Source organism: Ambystoma mexicanum, chromosome 4q, assembly GCF_040938575.1.
Source record: "Ambystoma mexicanum isolate Mex_15411 chromosome 4q, UKY_AmexF1_1, whole genome shotgun sequence".
Taxonomy (NCBI): Eukaryota; Metazoa; Chordata; class Amphibia; order Caudata; family Ambystomatidae; genus Ambystoma; species Ambystoma mexicanum.
In genome coordinates this window covers 102542186-102555784 of record NC_090928.1, presented here as the reverse complement: position 1 = coordinate 102555784, position 13599 = coordinate 102542186, and the positions used below count along the sequence as shown (strand labels likewise).

Below are 13599 nucleotides of genomic sequence, written 5' to 3'. Positions count from 1 at the left end.
CGTCTAGATCACCTCCTTCCAAACATTATCCACACTGACCAATCGGGGGTTATAAGGGGCAAAACAACTGGGGATAACACCAGGAGAATAACACACCTAATCAAAAAGGTTCAATAAAAAAAAAAGATTGCTGCCATATTGATAACCCTTGAAGCTGAAAAAGAGTGACAGAGTGGAGTGGCAGTTCCTTCTTCTGACTATGACAAAAATGGGATTTGGGTCTAAATTTATGCCAAAAAATAAAAGCTAATTATTCAAATTCAACCCTGCGACTATTGATCAATGGCCAGCTCTCGGTGGAGTAAGGGTCTCAAGAGGCACGAAACAAGGGTACCCTCTGTCCCCTCTACTTTACGCAATCCATTTAGAGCCACTAATGGCAATAATTAGGGAATCAATGGATATAGCAGGAGTTCTATTTGGGGGAACCATACACAAGGTAGCCGCCTTCGCTGACAAATTGTTATTAATACTTTGGGAACCGGAAGGATCGATGAAGGCACTGGATAGGGAACTGGGCAAATTTGAGATGGTTGCAGGCTTAAAAATAAATAATCAGAGATATTAAACCTTACGGTTCCAGTGGAAAAGGAGCAGGAACTCAAAAAAGCACTTAGATACTCATGGGCCACAAAAGGCTTTAAGATACTTAGGGGTTAACATTATGAAAGACATTGAATCGTTTTACACAGCAAATTACCGCCCCCCCCCCCCGTTAGTGAGACAAGTTGGGGAAAAACTACAGGAATGGGTCCCACTGTCAAAATTATGGATCGGTAGAATTAACGTTTTGAAAATGGTGATTTTACCAAAGTTATTAGATTACTTCACAGAGCTGCCAATAAAAGGTACCCAAGTCCTTCTTCCGAGCTACACAGAGACACACTGGCAAATTTGTATGGATTAACAAGAAACCCAGGGTCGCACAAACAGTAATAATGATGCAGCGTAAAAAGGGGGGTTGGGAGAGCCAGATGTTAGGGCCTGCTACCTGGCGTCGCAGACAAGGATGCTCAGGGACTGGGTAAAAGACGACACGCAGAAGTTTTGGATATATATGGACAACGCAGTAGCGGGGGGCCACTTGGAGGGGGTGCTGTGGAAACCAAAAAGGGACAGACCAGTTAATATGTATGTTAGCAAGATTGGAACTCTGGAGGGAGAAACCTGGGATGAAATAGTAGATAGAGCAGGATTCACAACGTTCCCATCACCATTCACCCCAATATTGCACAACCCACAATTTTCCCCCGGAATGAAGGGACCGGCATTTAATGAATGGAAAAAAGGAGGATGTCTCAAATTAAGGGATATGTTTGAGGAAGGGGAGATTAAGACCTTTAACCAAGGTGCAAAATAGACTTTTCGGTGTCAGAAGTAGAGAGATTCCATTATGCACAAATAAGACATTGGGCATTACACCCAATAAACAGGGAGGCAGAGATTAGACCACTTGTACCCTTTGAAAAACTGCTCATATCGCACTACGGGGACCAACATATGGTGGGCACAACATATAAACATTTCAAAGAATATGAGGTAGAGAGTCACAGGCGTTAAATGAAGCAATGGGAAACCTCATCGGGGTTACCGTTTGATGCCAAGGAATGGGCCCAGTTGGTGACAAACATCCCCAAGTTCACAAAGTCAACTCACGTACAGGAGATATGGATGAAACTAATGTTTCAGTGGCACCTCACCCCAGTGCGAATACATAAGTGCTTCCCCTGGGTATCCCAGAATTGTTGGAGGGAAAGCGGGGCGCTAGGGACGTGGGAGCACATATGGTGGGAGTGCCCACCATCACACAGTTTTCGGACAAAATAGAAGGGGCTATCATGGAAATCCTTGGGTTAGCAGGAAGGGGGATTCTAGGGATAGGAGGAGTACTAAGTGATTTGGCACTAAAGACTCAACGAAAGGTGTATGTGATACTAATTATGGCGGAAGCATTGGTCATAACACAAAACTGAAAAAAAAGAGCCGCTGAGGGAATATGAATGGTTGGGAAAGGTCTGGCACTACGCGGCACTGGAGTGGGTTTCCTACTCACTTCAGGGAGACTGGGGGTTTTCTCACCGATTGGGACCTACTACTAAACATTTTAAAGAAGGATGCCAGAGACACATGGTGCCCAAGGAAACTCAAACTTCTGGACATCTATTGGAAAGGGGGAAAGGGATAGGCCAGCCACGTACGAAGGAAGAAGACGGAAGAGGAAAAGTGGACAATGGACTTAACAAATACCACAGAAAGGAAAGGTTCAGTTGAAGGAGATTGGGAAGGGAGAGTTAGGAGGAGGGCGGAGGGGAACCAGGGCGGGGGAAGTTGGGAATAGTTTACTTGTTTGAAAAATGGCAATAAAAACGTATGTGGAAAAAAGCACACTTTCGATCTAGAGGAAACTAGGCACTCAAAATTGAAGGGGAACATTCTCACTATCTAGCGGCAAAGTAAAGATGTTAATTATATGCTGAAAAGAGGGTTTTATTAAATGTCCGTTATGCAAGAATTTTTTTTAGAGATGGAAAGTGCGCGGGAATGTCAGAAATAAAAAGCATTGCGCATGTCGATTCTTTTGCCACTAGAAATACACAACCTTTTATTTAAGCTAGACCACATACCAATTAGATAGTAAAGTACAATTGTCAAGTCATGTTCTAGGGTGCTGCCTGGATTATCTTTACCTTAGGGGTATTCTTGTGAGTGACCCATTTGAAGTAGTCTCTAGACCTGTGATTCCCTTTACATGTGACCTGGGGGGACTAAAGTCAAGAAATGAAAACTGTCCATGTTGCTGTGTTTTACCGATTCTGTGCTTTTTCATCTTGAAAAACAAACTTGGTTTTCTAACTTGTTGGTAGTTACAGCATTAGCAAAAAGGAATTGTTGTGTGCCACAGAGTGAGGTGGGGTCCCTCTTGATAATCATTGTGTAGTATTTGTATTTTGTCTATTCATTAAAGGAATACATGTATATTCTTTCTGCACACCAGCCTAGTTCTTGATTTCTATATTGTAAAAGAGGCAGGAATGATAGTGGCGTTATATGAATCAAAGGCACAGTTGGTCAGGAAGCTGAGCCATTGCTCAATTGGTGTGGTGCTCTTGATTGGGGGAATTAACTTCCTGCATTAATTGTTGCCCCATAAATATATCCTACAGCTATGACATGAAATCTGAATATAAACTTGAACCTTCACTTGTACCTAATTAACCAACATCTTCTCTGTAAGAATACAGTGATCTACACACTAATGTACATGTAACAATTATTGACATTTATTATTCTTCACGGATTCCTTCATATTTTGCAGGCAAACATAAGTAAAATGAGAGACAGACCTCATGGCACAAAATAAAGCCTGACAGTTGAAACTGTTATACATTTGTGCCATTTTCACCTCGAATATGGCTAAGCATATGCACATTGCACTTACCATAATCATTACCTTTAAAATGCAGACCAGCTACGTAAACATAAACACATAAGGTTAATTTAACAACTGTAATTTCATTAGCACCCGACACAGGGAGGCAACCAATCAAGAGGCAAGGAACGGGGGCTGAATCTCCAGAGGCGTCCTGTTCATTAAATGAAAATAAAATGCTCTCAGCACTCCGGGTTACCAGATTAGCAACCCGGGGTGCTAATAGCATTAAGACCCTGTCTGGGGTGATCGGCCCGGGGACCATCAATAAAAGCCTACGGTTCGCTCCACCCTTTAATTTGGGCCCTGTGCTGATAGAATCCGATCCGGCCTGCCGGATCTGGTCTTAAAGCTTAATTATATGTCCATCACCATTTTTATTTTCAACATGTAAAACGAGCATCACAAAGATCACTCTCTATTTTCAGCAGCTTTTTTACTTTCAATAGGACGGACCTAAAGGGACATTACAAACAATAGGTTGCGATCTTTACCATTAAAATGGCAGACAAACCCCAGTCTAGATTTCTTACCGTCAGCACCATTTTTACTTTCAATATGGTGAATTCAAATGAACATCACAGGTAGCAGGTCACTATTTTTACCACTAACATGATGGATAAGCCAGTCAGTTATCAGAGTCCTTTAATCCTCCTATGACTTAAAATAAAAATGTACATTTACCATTCTGGCACCATTTGGAACCTGAATAGACAGCTTAGACGATGCTCATAAACATACTAGGTAAGAAAAATAACCTTATTTCACTACACAATTGTCAAGCTTAGTTTAGGTTAAACCTTCATCTTCATCAGTTGTAGCATCAACTATTATATTTTTACTTTCCAACTGTTAAACATTAAGTAATTTAAAAACATCTGAATAGCCAGTTTGCTGAGCTGCAGCTAACAAATGGTAGCCAATTTGCTAGTTTAATTACTTTATTTAGCATTTATTTCTATCTTTTAATCTATTCCAGCTACATTGTTTTCAATCTCATTATAGAACTGGTAACTGATATCAGTGGAACTACGGGCTCATAGCCTAAATTAAACAATGGCTATCTACATCAATGCATCAAAAAATTAATGTATAGACAATACTCACACCAACAATATAATTTCTTTATTTTGAAATAGGGAATACTGCCAACTATGGTCACATACGCAAACCTGTTTCCCAATTCTCTGTTCTTATTATTAACAGAGTAGCTGTGTGCCAATATTAACTACAAACTCAATAGTGCCTTGAATTTTAAAAAAACTAAACCAGCGTACATCCAATAGAATTGTGAGTTAAATGCCACCGGATATTTTCATTGAGATTAATATTAATACCTAGCAAACCACTATCCATTACTTAATTATATTAATCACCCTACACAAGCTAGGAAACAGCCCCTTCTCTATTTTTGGAAAATTTTACAAATAATATTTATCAGAAGCTCAACGGGCCTCTTCTACACGGGAAAGCTCTTTTTAAGTGCACGCTAACTAAGCACATATAACAAATAAATAACTGATTTTAAAGGAATGTGATGGTATTGTTCATTAAAATTCCACAAAACACTGCATAACCGCAGACACTATATGCATACTGACACCGGACTGAACTGTGTTTGACCCTTATGTAAAATGAGTAAAAGGAAAACTATCCCTATGAGAATCAAAGTTGAGAATGATAGAGAAATCTACATATACTTTGAACATTATGACCATACTAAATGATTAATTTCTGTATGCAACTTGCTTCCTCGACCCACATTACTCTACCCTCTTTCCTGTTGGGTTGTAATATAATTATTGTATAGCTTTATCACACACAAGAATATTGGGGTATATTCTATGACGCAAATTATTTTAACAAGTCTGTTTCAGTATTTATATATTTAAATTATATTGCCCTAAAGAAACGTGATGGCAGAAGTTTTCAAAGGACAATATTGACATGATCACATGTATCTAGATCTTCTAACCGGAGCAGGGATCAAAACGTTAGTCAATACCTTTTTGACAAAATGAATCCATCAGATCTTTCTAGAGACTATCATTTGCCAAATACCAGATAGTATAAGGCACAAAATGCTTGCTTTCGCATAATCCAAGTGGTCCGGAACAGGCATGTCGGGTTCAAGGAAGTCTGATCTTCCAAAGGTTTCAGGCTGAGTTCTTTGTGTAGTGCAAAAAAGAAGATCATCAAAGAAGGTCTAGTGTCTTGCGACAGAATTTATTTTCCTGCTTTTAGCGTCAGCTTGAATAAGTAACACCCCATATTCTCAAACCATATGTAAACACAGGGATTGTTTTGGCCTTATAAATCCTTAATATAATAACAGATTCAGATTCATACAAACAAAATATTCTGCCCCTTGCTTGGGCTATTTTGCTAAGTGACTTGCTCAAATGCTTAGGACGCCTAAGAGATTCATTAAATGTGACTCCTAAATAAATATTTGCTGCAACATGATTAAGTGACTCAGATCCAGTCCAGAGGGTACTGTGTAAAAGAAATATGCCCCCTCTTACCAAATGCCATACATTTTGATTTAATGGCATTAATCTTACGAGCAAGTCAGTCATATAAATCATATATATAGTAATACGTTTCTGCAGGGCGACCGGGATCCTTGAAATCGGAGCCATATCATCTGCATACACCAGTGCCAGGACCCAGATAGTACCAAACTGCAGGGCATCTTCATCTATACGATTTAGAGATGAATATTTAGAGTTGATAAAAAGAATAAAGAGAAGTGGGCAGAAAACACAATCCTGATATTTTCAGTTGCCACCCCATCTTTTCTAAACTATACAATGGTCAAATTTGTATACTGAAGAGCTATTCTGTAGTTGGACTGATATCTCCCCTTTAGCAACGTGCATCAAGCCGTTTAGCATGTGAGCAAAATAAAACTAAAAGGCTTTGGAAACTAAGTGACCTTTCTGTGAGCACAAAAGCTTCGCAAAAGATTATCCCTGTGACGAAAACACCCTGATCTGCTACATGCATTTCTCTCAATATGTGGAGCAGATTCTTGTATTTCTATATAACATTTTGTGTAAGGCGGAACAATAGGCTGCACTAGTCTTTGTGGCATTAATTTCACTGCTGGCTAAGAATAAGAAAGCAGATTAGCAAAATTATCATGCACTGATCATGAAATATGTTAGACACTTAAAGGAGTATAAAAAATAGAGATCCTGATATTTATTTAAAAACAGTAGAAATGTTTACTATATAGGAACACAAATGTTTTCGTTTTTGTCTTGATTCTGTGTCCCTTACTTTTCAAAAAAACGGTGGAAATTATATACCTCCATTTTTTCTGATTATTTATTTATGCATTTAATTTTGTGATATATATATATATATATAACATTGTTATAATCCAACACCTGTTTTTCACTCTCCAAGAAATTGTTTTTATAGTTAATTGTCTTTATTTAGTATATTGTAACAATTAAATTTATTGATCCATCCGAGACATTTCTATCTTTTCTTATAATGTTTTGTGACCATTTTTGAGCACAGAACAATTCTTGACAAACTTCAAGGAATAAGGACATATCATTCTTTTTGTTCTAAAGTGTGGTTTCCCTTTCCTCCTTTGTTTTAGATTGTACATTACCCTGAACCCCCACTCACACCAAGGGGTTACCCTACTTTTTGGGCATCATTTTTAGGTAAGACTAAGAAAGCAGCTACCACCCACCCCTGCTCACCCCTCAAACTGACTAATTTGCAAGGGCATTTCCTCAGGTGATGTCATATCTTTGGGTATAATTAAAGATTCAAGAAGGGGGGCATGGCCAACGAGCTCGGCATGAAGACGTAATCTGTGCGAGCTCCAGGGGCCGCCAGCAAAATCCTACAATATCCTGCAGAAAATCACGACGAAACGAGCGTACACTAGCATCGAGGTGAAGCGATTAACCTCTGTTACAGCCTGCTAAAGTTTGGAGGCGTATCGGCGCCCAAACGCGGAGAAATTCGCTGGGGGAAAGTGAGGAGACCGACGCCCGAGCACATCCAAGATGGCCGGCGGACGCTGAGGTGGAGGAACTGCTGCGCAGACCAGCGCCTCTGGAGGCGGACCGAGCTGCAGCAGAGCACGCACTGTGAGACCCAGGGGAAAAGGTGTGGTGCTGTCCTTCCCGCGGCGCTCCGCCTCTGCTGAAGAGAGCACCGTAAATAGAGAGGGAACCCCTCCGGCTGGCGATACGAGAAAAGACGACACGAGAGACGGACGCCGGTCCCCGACTGGAGACCCTGCGGCTCGTGGCGTGGGTGCGGACCTATGCTCCCTCAGAGAAGAAGAGACGAGGGCGGGGGTGACTCCGGAGGAACTGGATCACTTCTGAGGGCGTGCAGTGATCCAACCTCCCGGCATCCCTCCCCCACCCCCGCTCCGGTCAGGCAAGAACGAATACTTGCGGGCGCTCTGTCTAACGTTGAGCGCCCGCCAACATTCTACCAGCTCAAACGGTGAGGACACACCCTCGGCACAGCGGTGTGATGCCGGTAAGGAGTGGGAAGAACGGGGTGAACACGGCGCGATCAGGGAAGAGGCGGGAAATGGAACCCCCCCCCCCCCATATGCCGTCCAACTGCCACACGGCTCATATCAGCCCAACTCAGCAACTAATCTATTGAAGAGGAGTGAGGGGACTGGGCTAAACACACGCTCAATCCCACGTCCAGATAAGCAGTAACCCACAATCAACCTGCCGTGGGAAACACCCCAACGCGAATTGCTGGACACAAAGAGGCAGACACGAAAAGTACAGTGGGACAAAGAAGGCCATATTCACCCCAGATCTGCATTTGGGGAAGATAAAGGAAAGGGGGCAATGTCACCCGATCCAAACGACTAGTAGAGATTCCCCCACTCAACACTAATACCCACAACTAGTCCAGAAGCTGGTACACCCCCCCCCCCCCCAATATGCAGGAAAGGAGGTAATGCGGGACCCTGATACTAGTAGTCGCAGCACTGAACCAGCAGCACAGAGGCAAGACATTTCACAGTGGGGCCAACAACTCATTACTTTACATCCTTGCGGTGCTGAGAGCAAGCACGCCAAGAAAATGAATGCTCCATAGGTGCTGGAGAGTGCGGGTTGGGGGAACACTCCAAGTGGAAACTGTCACCGTCTACAAATTTCCTTGCTGAACGAAACAGACACCAAAAAGCGACGACATCGCTCGCCTTCCCCCCTCCACCCCCCGGTGCACATGCCAAGCCCCCCACAACTCCAGACAACACGCTACATGTGGGCTTGCTCGTCAACCAAATACCTTGAAGGGCCTCGCCGCTGTGTGTAGCTGATAACCCACACCGCAGGCAGGAACAGGGCGAACTCTGAAGCGGGAAACGAACTTGACAGAACGCTGTGTACTGGGAAAAACTGGCACTAGGACAGAGAAAGCAGTTACATACACAGTCCTACAAACAACGGATGCTTCCACTGAGGGAAGCAATACTGAAGTAAGGTCCCACTCTGTGAAATAACGCAACAGTACCCTGCACTAAGAGCCACGACCCAGAAGCACTTTAAACCCCACAATTCAGAAATCCAAAGTCCTCGCAGCGCGCCCACGTATCAATCCTAGCAGACCCTCCCTTGGGTCACAAGAAACCCCTGCTCCATCACGACACTGATCCAACATGGGGAAAGACAAACCAAGGAAAACATCTACACAGAGCAGGATAGAACAATATACAACGACTCCCATGTCACGCTCACCAGAACATCCGGCATCAATTGAGTCTGACAACATGGAGGACGACATCTCCCTTAGAGATGTGATGAGTGCTATCGCCAGCTCCAGAACATCAATGGAGAAGAAGATGGACAGTATCGGTGCCGACGTATCCCTGCTGAGACACGACTTGCAAAAGTTGACCTCGCGCACCGGAGAAGCCGAGGCCCAAATCTTAGAAACAGGACAGTCTACGGGGAGTCAACGGATTATTGACTGGAATGTTAGACCGAATAAAAACCCTGGAAGCAAGAATTGACGACAATGAAGGGAGATCCAGGCGCAACAATATTCGCATACTTGGCCTCCCCGAGAAGACAGAAGGAGTAAGCATGGAACTGTTCCTCGAGGAGTGGCTCACAGACGTATATGATGCAAAATCCTTCTCCAAATTCTTCTCCATTGAGCATGCACATCGTATTCCAACTGGAAAAGCCACACCAGGGGCACCACCACGAGCAGTCATTGCAAGATTCCTGAATTACAGAGACAGGGACGCTGTGCTGCAGATGGCGAGATCGAAGGGAGCCATCACTTACAACGGATCAAAAATCGCTTTCTTCCCTGACTTTACCAGAGAGGTGCAAAAAGCGCGTCAATCATTTGACCCACTCAAAAAACGGCTGCAGGCGCTAGGAACAAAATATGGTCTGATCTTCCCCGCCCAGCTCAAAAGATTCCACAATGGAACCACAGTACACTTCACAGATCCGAAAGAAGCATGGAATTGGGCGGAGAGGCACATAGCAGGCGACTGGAGCACTAAAAAGAAAACAGGTGGCAAACGGAATGGGCTGCACCCTGAGAGACCACCAGAGAACAGACCCCAGCAACAACAGGAAGGAATACCACCATAAGGAAACGAGCAACGACCATCTGTTAATGTCATGATGCCTACTCCCGGGAAGCCAGTTCAGGGCCAGCGTCCCCGAAAGCAAACATGTCCCCAGGGAGGGACCCAGCAACCCCTTATAGGGGCTCTTTGGACATTGTCCTGGCGCCTTTGGCACCAGGCTCATAGAAGGCATCAGTCCTGGCACCATAGGCGCCAGGCTCATTATGGGAGTGCTTGGATGGACTTACCTGATGCAGACCATGCTGCCGGATCCAGACCTCCTTGAGGTCTGAAAGGGACTATTTTACCTATGGGACTATTTTACCACTCGGGCGTGGCTGAGGAAGAATACTTACCTGGAACTACTTTGGGGGCTATTTAAACCACACCCAGACAGCAGCTCACGCTTCGCGTTGTTCTGCATCTAGCAGCTGGACGCTCACCGTGTCTGCTCCTGCATCCTGGCTCAAGCCACGCCCACCTGCAACCTGGAACACCTGAAAAGGAAGGAAAGGAGAGAAAGGTGAATAATTGAACTTTACCTACCTCCATCCGGAGTCCGGAACCATTACTCCGACGATCCTGAGAAAAGACATTATTTTTAGAAGCGCATCGCATCGCTCGCTGCAGCGCCGCGTTCCACTCACCTTCACGAGGCGCCCTCGGGCTCTTCAGCCACCATTGGCACCATCCGTCGCCTTTCAGCGCCTAAGGAGAAAAAGAGACAAAACAAAGGTGAGCGAAGCAACAGTTTGAGGAAGGCCTGATCCTTCCACCTTAAGACTTACCTGTTTTTTGTTGGGACAATCTTTCCACACCTCGGGTCGGCGCCGCTTCTTTGGCTCTGCTGTACCCCGGCCCCCAAGGGGAAAAAAGAGACAACAAAGGTGAGCGAAGGAACAGATCGAGGAAGGCCTGATTCTTTCACCTTAAGACTTACCTGATTATTGTTGGGACAATCTTTCCTCACCTCGGGTCAGCGCCGCTTCTTTGGCACTTCCGTACCCTGGCCCCTAAGGGGAAAAAGACACACGCATTAGTGGGTGAAAGCAAGATCACTAAGGGAACCATCCATCAAAAAGACTCACCAGAGTTACCTTCGGCGAATCCATTCCTCTACGCGGATTCTTCATCCTACATCTGAAATAGAGAAAAGGACAACAGTCAATTAAGGCTTGAACTTTTGCAACTGAATACTTACGGCCTCATATCGGAAAAGTCAAGCGGAGTTGAATACTCACCAAACCCGAGATCCAGTGAAGTAACTGGAAATCAACGCGCCCCTGCATCGGAAGCAGGATGGAGAGCTCGTCCTTTCAGACTCTAAGGTGAGACTCTACAGGGAATCGCGGAGGGGGTTCGAGGAGTGTGAGAGAGGGAAGGGGGGGAATCCGACACATTATCCAGCAGACAGTTAATCCCCTTTTCCATCTACAGAAGGATTCTTCTACGGGCCAGACAGGCGAGGTTTGGGGGTCTGGTCCAGTCCGTCTTCCGAGTCCTGCGCATCACCTTAGAAGAGGTCATCGCAGTCCAGAACAGATCGGCGCCTCCGTGGGAATCAGGTGAGCGTTACAGTTAACAACCGAAGCTGATACAACCACTACAAGCTGAAACGTAACGGAGCACCTTCTCCAAACTGTAACAAGAATCAAAAAGTATGCAATGGCTGGCGGCCACACTGGACCCACCCCCCTGACAAGGAAGAGAACACACAGTTATTAACCAGTTTAAATTGGACTAGTTTATCAAGTTATGAAGGGGCGACAGATACTTCAGTTGGGGATGAAGTGTGGGGAGGGTGGAGTTGGATATAAGTTCAGAAGATGGAAAAGCTCAACAGAATATCAAAGTATACGAAAACTGAAGATTAAACGGATACTAGCTGACGCTCTCTCTGCCGCAAAATGTATAAGGGCGACAATACTACCCCAGGAAGCCGCGATGTCACCCAGAATCACGAGCACTGAAGTACCGCTGCAGGACAGCAAGACCCGAACCCTAAAGCTTCTCACCTGGAATGTGAACGGATTAGGAAATAGCCTGAAAAGACGATTGGTGCGACAGCTGCTGAACAGGCATAGCCCAGACATAGCCTTCCTAACTGAAACTCACCTGGCGGGCGTAACCAATGCACTCTTCAACCGCTCCAATTATCACACAAGAGCACAAGCAGGCTTTACGATGGGGGCCAGAGGAGTACTGATACTTGTACACAATAGATTGCCATTCACCCTCACAAAAACATTACAGGATACCGGGGGCAGATTTACATACGCCACAGGCACACTCTGGAACAAATCAATATCCCTATTGGCGATCTACGCCCCGCCTGCACTGCAATTCACCCTACTTGAAGATATAACGCCTTTGATGTCCGATGATGCCTCAGATATCCTGATCCTTGGAGGTGACTTTAATGATGTCATGAGTAATACACATGACCGCACACATCTACGCAGCAGACACCACACCCGCCGAACCAACCTGGCCTCATTTGTGGAAGCACTTGGCATCAGAGATGTGTGGGGCGACCTGCATCCCGGAGAGCAACAATACTCCTATCACTCAGGAGTACATGCATCGCTATCATGCCTAGACTACTTCTTTGTACCTGCAGCAATCGTGCACGGAGCAACACAAGCTGAATACCTCACAAGAGGCATCTCGGATCACTCTTCTCTACTCATGTCGATAACATGTAAGCCGACCCCTCCACCGACGTGGAGACTGAACAGTTATCACTAGGCTCCCCTGAATTGGTAGAGCGCCTACAAGATGCCAGCTCGACATATTTTGAATTAAATGAAGGATCAGTAGACTGTCCTATCACACTATGGGAAGCCTACAAACCGGTGATACGGGGGGGAAATTATTTCCTGGACTGCTGCACAAAAGAGAGAATATCTAGAAGCAGTGAAGGAAGCGGAAGCGAATGTAAAGCAAGCAGCAGAGGCAGCACACCTAAGCCAAGACTGTGCTGACACGAACAGAGCATTTATCATGGCACAGAAAAAACTTCAAAATATTGCACTGGACAACGCAAAACAAGCACACAATGCAATGAAAGCCAGAATCTATCAAACGGGTGATAAGGCAGGGAAGATGCTTGCCTGGCTTGAACAGAGGGACGAGGGGCACAGCCAAGTAAGAATGATTACACCCCACCAATCGGAACCGTGCCTGACAGACGCAGAGATAGCTGAGGAGTTCGCAAGGTACTATGAGAAACTACATGGAGCACCTGCATCTACCCCTGGGGTTTCTATGTTGGAGGAGATTTCCCTCACCTCCTTAAATGCCGAGCAAATTCCTACCTTGGAAAAGGAAATCACCGAAGATGAAATCATAACCGCTATGATGCAGCTCCAATCCGGGAAAACACCCGGCCCGAATGGCTTTCCCATTGAGACATGGAAGAAGATAGGTGATAGACTTTGAAAAAGCATTCGACTCTGTCCACTGGGAGTCACTCTGGCAGATCATGCGTAAAATGGGGTTCCAAGAACAATTCCTAGCCTGGGTTCAACTAAAAAATTGCACTACTAAACACCAGGTCAGTGTGTAAACA

General features: G+C 44.8%; 1 protein-coding gene across 2 annotated transcripts in view; it reads right to left on the bottom strand.

The window, feature by feature from the left end:
• The window catches only part of DZANK1 (double zinc ribbon and ankyrin repeat domains 1), a 1110268-nt gene that overhangs the window by 766703 nt on the left and 329966 nt on the right, over positions 1-13599 (bottom strand). The window lies entirely within an intron of this gene.